Consider the following 9,500-nt stretch of genomic DNA (forward strand, 5'->3'; position numbering starts at 1 on the left):
ATTAGAAAATCCAACTTGAAATCTTTTTTTAACTCAACTTTCAAAAACTACATAAATAAGTGAAGCAGATTCTTTTCTACATGTCCCATATTTTTATCGTGGCTCCTGCTGCCTCTAGGAGAAGGAAATCAGCATGGGCGCCGGGGGTGAACCGTTTTGTACATGTGTGTTTTTAAGCAAGCTGTCCAACGTTGTGGTAGCAGCAAAAGGAAAAACATTTTTAGTTCCCGTCTTATGGGATAATTGAGCCAATATGTTAGCACTTAGAATTGTTGCCTCATGGATCGTACCGGAACTGTGTTTGAGGATTAAACCACAGATAACAAAGAAGCACAGGAGATCTAGGAGGGAAGGAAGCCAAGAAAGTCAGCCGGGACCATCTCTTCTTTTGAATTAGCAGTTACCCTTCAGTTGCTTTTTATTCAAACATTTGTCTAGTTCCTCCTTAGAGCTGTTTAGTGCACTCTCTTCTGCACAGGAATATACAGTAGGATTTCCCATCCACCCCAGATCAGACCGTTGGTGCATGTAGCTGGTATGCTAACATTGGCAACCCTCCAATAATGAGGCATCAGCAAGGCAAACCAACAACAAAGCACGTTGCCAATTACGCGAGACTGTGAACAGGGTTATGCTTGAGGGGGGTGCAGAGGGAGGTGGGAAGGAGACAAGGGATTGGGAGGGGGAATGAACAGTTTAGGGCTAGGCAGAGAATTCTGCTGCTGAAGAACTGGCTTACCCATTCCTCCTTTAAATCCCCTCTAAGCTTTTCACAGAGATCAAATAAAGTTAGTTTGTTAAATACATAGTATTTTGGAAACCTGCCTTTGAGCTGTGAGCAGTGAAGGGGAGCAAACCCAGGTTAGCTCTGCAAACGGTCTTGAAGGGTAAATCCTGCTAAATCTTGTTCATGTCTTTCCTCTCTGGTCCCTGGGCAACATTTTTTGAAGTCTTGTGAGGTGAGCTACCTGTAATTAAGGTGACCATGCCACCTACTTTGCTTGGAAGTCCTGTTCATACCTGAAGTAATTTTTAATGTGGCAAGACCCCTTTCTTCTCAAAAGTGTCCTAGTTTTGGGCAATAAAGCATATGATGATCCTAGCTATAGTCGAAAACTCAGCTTTAGGCAATTTAGCACACAAGATAACATCCTTATGTTTTAGGCTCCCAGAAATATCTAAACTCTACTCTGTACCTGTTATGAGGTATTTTAAATAAATCTCCCAATTCTGACCTATTCTGATGAACTGCTTTATTGGGGAAAATTCTAAGAATGCCACTTTCAAATATATTAGGAACCTGCTACCTTTCAGAGTAACTAGGCCAGAACCAGAAGACTGGTTCATATGTGATGTATTGGCAGAAATAACTTGATCGTGATTGCTTTCCTTTTGCTTTATTATCTTTTTAACTTTTAAGCAAGTCAAGGGCACACTAGAGATCACAGGTTCATGATGGAGCATATGGATGCAACTCCTTCTGTGTTCTTTGCTAGTCCTAGAGGCAGATCCTAAGTAGGTTGGTCTTGACAGTTCATCCAGGGCAGAGGATCCAAGAATTCTGGGCTTGCACATGAATCCTACTTGCTAAAAGACCGGGGTGAGGTGGGAAGGTGGAAGGAAATGCATATCAAGTCTTCCTAACACCCACATTCTAGGCAAGTGCTTTCTTTCTGAGCAACAACTTAGGTTACCTGATTATTTCTGAGTTTCATTTCTTATGGTGTTGTCAAGCCAAATTGGACTATCAAAACCATAGGATTATCACATAAGAGAAAATGTAATGTTTGGCCTATGAAAGAAAGTAACTTCTGGCATATTTTAATTGGGATAAATTCATCAGTTGATTCAGGGCAGGAATCTCATGACCAAATGTCTAACAGTCAAGCAAATAACTAAAAAGGAGAAGAAGACTAAATTAAACATATAGTCCTCTTGGTCTAACTTTTTTTCTGATCTCAATTCTTTTTTTAAAAAAATATATTTTTATTGACTTCAGAGAGGAAGGGAGAGGAAGAGAGAGATAGAAACATCAATGATAAGAAAGAATCATTGATCGGTTGCCTCCTGCATGCCCCACATTGGGGATCGAGCCCTCACCGGGAATTGAACAGTGACCTCCTGGTTCATAGGTCGACACTCAACCACTAAGCCATGCCAGCCGGGCCTCATCTCAATTATTTATTTAATAGAAATAGAATATAGTAAAACACTTGCTTACAGTTTAGGTCTATTTTTAGAAACCAGTTCATAGTAAGTGGAAGTTAACCTGGGTTCCCTGTTTCAGAAAGAAGGGAGGATGTGGTACGGACTGTAGAAAAATGGGGACTAAATGACCCATCAACCGGGCGCAGCCAAACTTAACTTCAACCATTTGTTAACTTGTGAAAATTCCCTGGTGATGGAATTTCTATTTTTTTTTCCCAAGAGAAATAAAGTCTGTATTTCCATGTGAAATCACCTGCATACCACTAAGACTGGAGTTGTCTTCTCCACTCTTCAGGGCCTCTTCATCCATCTTCTCTTGTCATCACTCACTTCTCTCCAAAAGAATTCCTTTCAAACAAACCCAGAGGACTATCTTATCCATTCCTCCGTTACTCCCCTGGTCACTCCCTTCATCTTACTGAAGAAAGGCATTGGCCCTTGGCCTACTGTCTGTCTCACGATCATATTCATGCAGCATTGATGTAGAAGGTCCATCCAATATCCTGGTCCCTCACTTCCTTGGCCTTCTCATTCCATGATATTTCTTTCACCCCACCTTAATCACCCATTTCCTGGTCATCCCTATACCTTATCAATACTACTACCTTCAATTACACGCCACTCTCTGGCTACCACTTCCTATTCTCCAGTTTCTTCCCTCTAATAATCAGTCTCCAGTTCTTCAAAGTTATCAGGGCTACCAATCCACTGATACATGTCATTCCTTATGAGCTTGGGTATAATGATCCATCATCAGAATCACCCTGTTGCACATATCATCATTTCCTTAACTCATTCACTCCATCATACTTCACTGGTTAAAAAACAACAACCCTGACCTGGCCGGTTTTCTCAGTGGTTAGAGTATTGCCCTCTGACTGAAGGGTTGTGAGTTTGATTCCCAGTCAAGGGCATGTACCTCAGTTGCAGGTTCAATCTCTGGCTCTGGTGGAGCAGGAAGCAACCAATAGATATGTCTCTCTCATGTTGATGTTCCTCTCTCTTTCTCTCCCCCGTCTCCCTCCCTTCCACTCTGTCTAGAAATAAATGGAAAAAATAGCCTTTGGTGAGGATTAAAATAAATAAATAAGCAAACAAACAAATAAATAAATAAACCCTGAAAAATCCAATTTCACACCTACTCTTCACCTGAATCAAGCAACTGAATGTGGCTGAAGAAAAACACACAATCATGCAGAATGACCTTACTTGAAATTCATGACTTTCAACCTTCAGTGCATTTTTAGTGTTGCCATTTCTCTGTCAGTTTACCTTTTACTATCCCAGTAAATCAGCTGGCATCTTCTCATTTTCCTCAAACCACCAACACCTCCATCTCCTTCTTCAGTCTCAGATATTGATCTTAATTTTATTATTCTAGATAAATATAATTAATAAGAAAGAGCTTCCATATTCTTCACCAAAAATCTATCAACTTCCTTACATCTATATTTCTGCACTATTACTTTCTATGTTACAACAGCCAAGTTATGATTGCTCCAACCTAATACTATGGATCCCATCCTCTGTCATCTATTTGAGGACAGACTCCTGCAATTTTGACCCTTTCTTGCTGCTATTTCATGTCCTTCTGATTCTCTGGAATATGTAAATGTTCTATAATATCCCTCACCTTACTTACTTTCCTCCTATTTGTCTCAATATACTCCAATGGTGACTAGCCTATTTCTCTGCTCCTTTTACAAGGCAAATTCCTAAAAATGTTGTCTGTTGCTCTCTGTCTTCATTTTCTTACCTCCAATTCTATTTGAACCCAATTCAATCTGGCTTTCTTCACATATATTTATGAGACAAATTCAATCCTATGACCCATAGTTGTATCATCTGACTTGGAGAGCATGAGGCATTATACCCACATAGTACTTTTGTAAATACTGTATTTCTAATTCCATTTGAGTTGAACATTATCCCATTAGGTAAATAGGGGAGAAGTTCATCTTTCCTTAATGCAAATGAGAAGAATGAGATTTGGGGAGATTGACTAACTTCTTCAGATTAACATAGATTGTAAAGTTCCTGCAACACCAGGAATTAGAGCTTTTCAACATTTTCAGAAATATAAAGAAAGCATACATTGGTCATTATAAGTGAGGTTCATATATCTAAATATTTTAAGTTGAAAAAGGACCTAGAAAATTATTTATTTCAAGGGAACACTAGCAAGGATTGCTGAATGGCCTACAGACACACAGTTAGTTAATGGTGAAGCCTGGGCTTAGGTTTCCTGACTCCTGGCTAATGCTCTGTCCCAGACATCTCAGCTAAGATTTGAAAATTCAGTGAGTAAGCACCTGATAGGGTGCATATGAAGAAAACAGCTGTTGAAAATCCCAATACCACCAGCAGCAATAACACAGCAACAACAGCAATCACCAAATGCTAATGTTTTCAAAATGCAGTTCAAGACCCACTTGTATCAGAATCTTACTCTGTTTGATAGAAAGGCTAATTCAGTGGGTCTCACCCTATTCGTGCAGTATCAGGATCTCAGGACTTGAGGCCCAGGAATTCACATTTTAAATAACTCTGTCACGTGATTCTTAAATACTCTTAATCTTGAGGACCATTGTATGAACTAGAGTGGACAAACACATTCAAGACAAATTTCAGTTTGTAATTTCATCTTTAAAAGGAGACTGTGCTTTGACTTTTCATTAGTGAAATAGAAAAAGGCAAAAGAAATTAAGCTCTCTGTCCCCATTAAGCTCTCAGAATCCCATTCCCTTTCGTTTTCTTTCCCAGTTGAATATCTCCTTAGTGTCAGGGACTATAGTGGCACAGACTTCATACCCCCTGTGCAGCTGGGGATATGAAGAGAATGGCTCATGAGGCAGGAAAAAGACTCATATTCTGGAAACACTAGTGATGAAGGGGGTTCATTCACCTCTGCCTCTCAGCAAAGGTGGTGCCTCCAGGTCAGGGTGAGAACATCGGTGGAGCAGTCAGCTGGCTGGCCCGGTGATGAATGGGATGGAGCAGAGGCCACACAGGGATCCATCCATCTCTGCAAGTGATTTATATTTGTGGACATGTATGGAGACACCTGGCTCTAGAAATATTATGGGGGCTGGATGTCTCAACGCCTCAGCAACTTTAGTGATGTGTGGCGTACTGCTAAGGAAACAGTCTTGCTCAGGCCCACATCACAGACTGGCTTCATTGTTTTGGCTTATATGAAACTTAGATGTAGAAAAAATATTTAGGGCCATGATATTTTCTTATATACTAAAAAAAAAAAATGGCAAAATGGGAGCTATATCTTTTGTAAAGTTAAAGAAAAAATGTTTACAAAAGTAGCAAAATATTCAAATGTCATTCTCATATTCTGCTGCCAGTTGGGGAAAATAAATGTGTAAGGGGTAAATTATCCTATCATTCCTATGCATCAATAACATCTCCCTAGCTAGACTGTTAAAATCTCAAGGGTTTTATTTCTTATAAGGCTTTTATATCTTCTAGTTCAGAATTGAATAGATCATAGAAACTGCATAACTACTTGATGACTAATTAATTAGAAAAACTAATTGGTTGTTTATTTATTTTCATTATTTAGAAGATGTACTCATAATATTAAAAAAAACAACAACAACAAAGGAACACATCTAGCATCTAGACATAGTCAAGTTAAAGTGATTCAATTAATCCTAAATCCATTCCAGCAAATATTACTTGGATACTTAGGTTAGCTACTAGGGGCTGTTTCTCTCCTTCTGCCTACAAATGCTCTCATTCCCATAAGTCATGGAGAAAGAGCCCAGAACTCAGGAGAGAAATATAGATGACTGTACTTTCGTGAATCATTTTTTAAATAAGTCGATATGTGGTCTTGCTAGGGCCATTGTGAACAAATGGCTGTGCACACTGCACCCTGCATAAGGGTGCCTGAAGAGTGGGTGGGTGGGAATGAGCTCCTCTCACCAGGCCATGCTTCTGTTGCAGGCCTGCATTGACCTGGAACATGGCATGTCCATTTGTAATTAACACAAAGGCACTCTATGGGCTAGTTGTAGTTCTGATCTTAGTGGCTTTAATATTCAGCCTTAACTAAGTATCCATGCTCTTTTGGATGGGTTGTATTCAATGTTTACATAACAGGCTTACTTAGCTTTCTGTTTCATTCTTACCAAGGCATAAACTAGCTGATTTGCCTTAAGGCACAGAGCGTCTGCTGGAGTCGGACCTAAAGGTTTGAATGGATTGCTTGGGATCTCATTTCTATGGGTCTGATGAAGTGGGAACAATGTTCTGGTCATACAAATTGAAACATCCTTTTCTTTATTTTTCCTATGGACTGGGATACATTAAGTTAGTTGGTAGCATAAGACTCACACATCAACCTTGTAAAACTTGGGAAATATTGTATGAAAAGAACATAGTACTCCATTTCTCATTACCTATATCTGAAAAAGAGGCACAGTACCCGATGAACTTCTTTGGATCCCAGAAGAAACACATTTAATGTGTAGGCATGTAGTTCTGACTCAGCTTCACATGAGGCCAACTGATCAACAAATCCCTTCCACCCTTAGAGTCTCTCTAACTTCTGTCCACCAGCTGGAGAGAACTCTGATTTTAAAGGGCCCACATGATTATATCAGGCTCACCTGGATAATCTCCCTTTTGCCATATAAGATAACACAGCCATAAGAGTGATATCTCATCATATTCACAAGTTCCACCCACACTCAAATGAGAGGGGATTATAAGAGGGTGAGAGTCACTAAAGTTTACTCTTGTAATTCTGTGTGCCCAGAAGTGACCCTGAAGCACACTGGGAAGGGAAATCCTTCCAATGAGCAGCATGCTTCATGGTTGTTCACTTCATCTGGAAGAAGATATGGCAAAAGTATGGATCTCGACTGATTTGTGGATAGAGTCTAAGGGTTGGCCTACATGGTCATTGGTTTGGAAGGAAAAAGGAAGTCTGGGGAAGAAGTTTATGAATGGAACTCTCAGAATAAATACAAAATTAAGGATTTTTAAGTCTCATGTGGAATGTTTAACAAAGAAAACCTCTTTCTTGAGCCACCCCAATTTGATCATGGATAAGTAAGCCAGCAGTAGGGATTTCCATCATGGAAATTGCTTTGAATTTTCTGTAATATACTTTGGATTTGTCTTCTGGCCCAGGGTGCTTTAGTTAGCACCACTCCATGAATTTTATTTATTGTCATGGTATTCCACACCACGTTGTTTTTGACCAGGAACTCATTTTAAGGTGAAGTACTGTAGTTATTACCTCAGCCCATGGAATTCATTATTTTACAATGTATTCACTTTATCATTCAAGGCAGTTGGCCTTATAAAATATTGAGTGGTCTACTGAAGACTCAGGTGTAGTACTAGCCATATAAAACTTTTTATCTGGCTCGAGTACCATCCTATAAATATGGTATGTGTTAATATCCAGTAACTTACTTGTTGCCATTTCTCTTGTAGCCAAATAATACATAGACCAGAGAACTAGGGGTGGAGATGGGAGTGGCTTCTCTCGATTATTACTAATGATAATTGGCAAAATTTTTGCTTGTCTTTATTGCAAATTTCAGCTTTACTTGTTGAGAGGTCATATTCCCCAAAGATGAATGCTTTCTCAGAAGACACAAGGATCCCAGTGAGCTGGGAGCAGAGGCTTCCACCTGTTCATTCTGAGCTTCTCATGACTTGAACAAACAGACAGGAGTTAATGTACTGACTGGGGTGTTAATCATTGGGAAATATAGATTGCTTCTGTACAGTAGGAGAATGATTTGTCTGAATCCAGGACATTCCTAGGGATTCTCTTGTTAATCCCATGTCCAATTAAATACATTAAAGCAACACTGTAGAACTCAGTACTAGCACTAATGGTTTCCCTCTGAAATTTAGGTTTGAGTCACTAGCCAGGTAAAAAATGAAAGCAAATAAATGAGAAAATATGTCAATGTTAATCCCTTTGTGTTGTAGAAATTTGACTCTTCCCTGCATGTGACATTTAGACATAAAAGTCCATAGGTAGTGCTAGTGTCAATCTACATGATATTTGGAAAGCATAATTTCTTTTTTCCTTTTTAAAGATAAATATAAATAAAGGGTCCAATATTTTTTTCCTGCCCCTTAGTGGAGTGTTTTGTACAACTCCAGGGGTGAACACAACTGAATAGCATTTTAAAGATCATTGACCTGGACTGTGGATGATTTTACTAATTAACTAAATAAAGATGCCAGAAAGGTCTTCGTGTCCAAAATAATGTCTGGCTTTCTGGGTATCTGACCCTGAAATTATACAATTTCACACATAGACCTTTGTGAAAATTAAAATCATCAAGCATCACTGGCAACTCTGGATAGATTTAGTTCATCAGACTCATAGATTTAGTTGAGGGTAGAAGAAAACAGAAGCTTGTATATCAAGTGACATGGTGGAAAGAGCCCTAGGAATAGAAATGGGATGAATGGAGCTATTTGGCACCTTCTTTGTTGTGCTAAGAAATTTCATATATTTAGCTTATTAAATTTTCTGAATAACTCTGTACATTGGTATTATCCACACTTTACAGATTTGAAACTAAACTTCAATAAATGAAGTTGCTTGCCCAAACTCATACAGTTTATAAGTGGAAAAGCTGCTTAAAACTCAAATATGTCAGATCCTAAAGCATAAGCTTTTTATACTCTAGTATCTGAAGACAAAGACAAACTTTACTGACTTTATTGATCTTGTTTCTGATTATCATTATTTTTTCTTTATAAAAACAGAGTTCAAATTCACATAGAGTTAACAAATAACATATTTCTTGTTGTTTTTGTTTTCTTTTTATTTAATTGCTTGCTATTCCATTTCTGAAGACACTTTCAATTATTACAGAAGCTTGGACGAGGAACAGTGGGACATTTCTGTCTCAAAGCTGAATCACCCACTGACTTGGGATTTGGGAGAACCAGCTTTGGCCTTCTGCCTCACTTAGCTGGGATTCTTGTGCTCTGGCAAAGAGGGCAACTGCGCCCTTTTATTTCAAGGCAGGCCCAGCCCTGCTTCATCCATCCTCCTTTCTTCTCCCTGGAAGGGTGGGAAGGACAGAGTTGGTCCAATAAAGGTTCCTCCAGGCAGGAGGCTGTCCAGGTCCACTTTGCCGGCCAGGACCAGAGAGTAGTTATCTTTTACCAACCTGCAAGTTCAGTGGTCCCAATAACTGGCTGGCAGCCAGGAGTCTGGGAGTTAGCCATCACCTAGATCATGGCACAGTGCGTCATGCCCTCAGTTTCCCTTAATTATAACGCCAAGCTCAGTT

Source organism: Cnephaeus nilssonii (genome assembly GCF_951640355.1).
Source record: "Cnephaeus nilssonii genome assembly, chromosome: 14".
Taxonomy (NCBI): Eukaryota; Metazoa; Chordata; class Mammalia; order Chiroptera; family Vespertilionidae; genus Cnephaeus; species Cnephaeus nilssonii.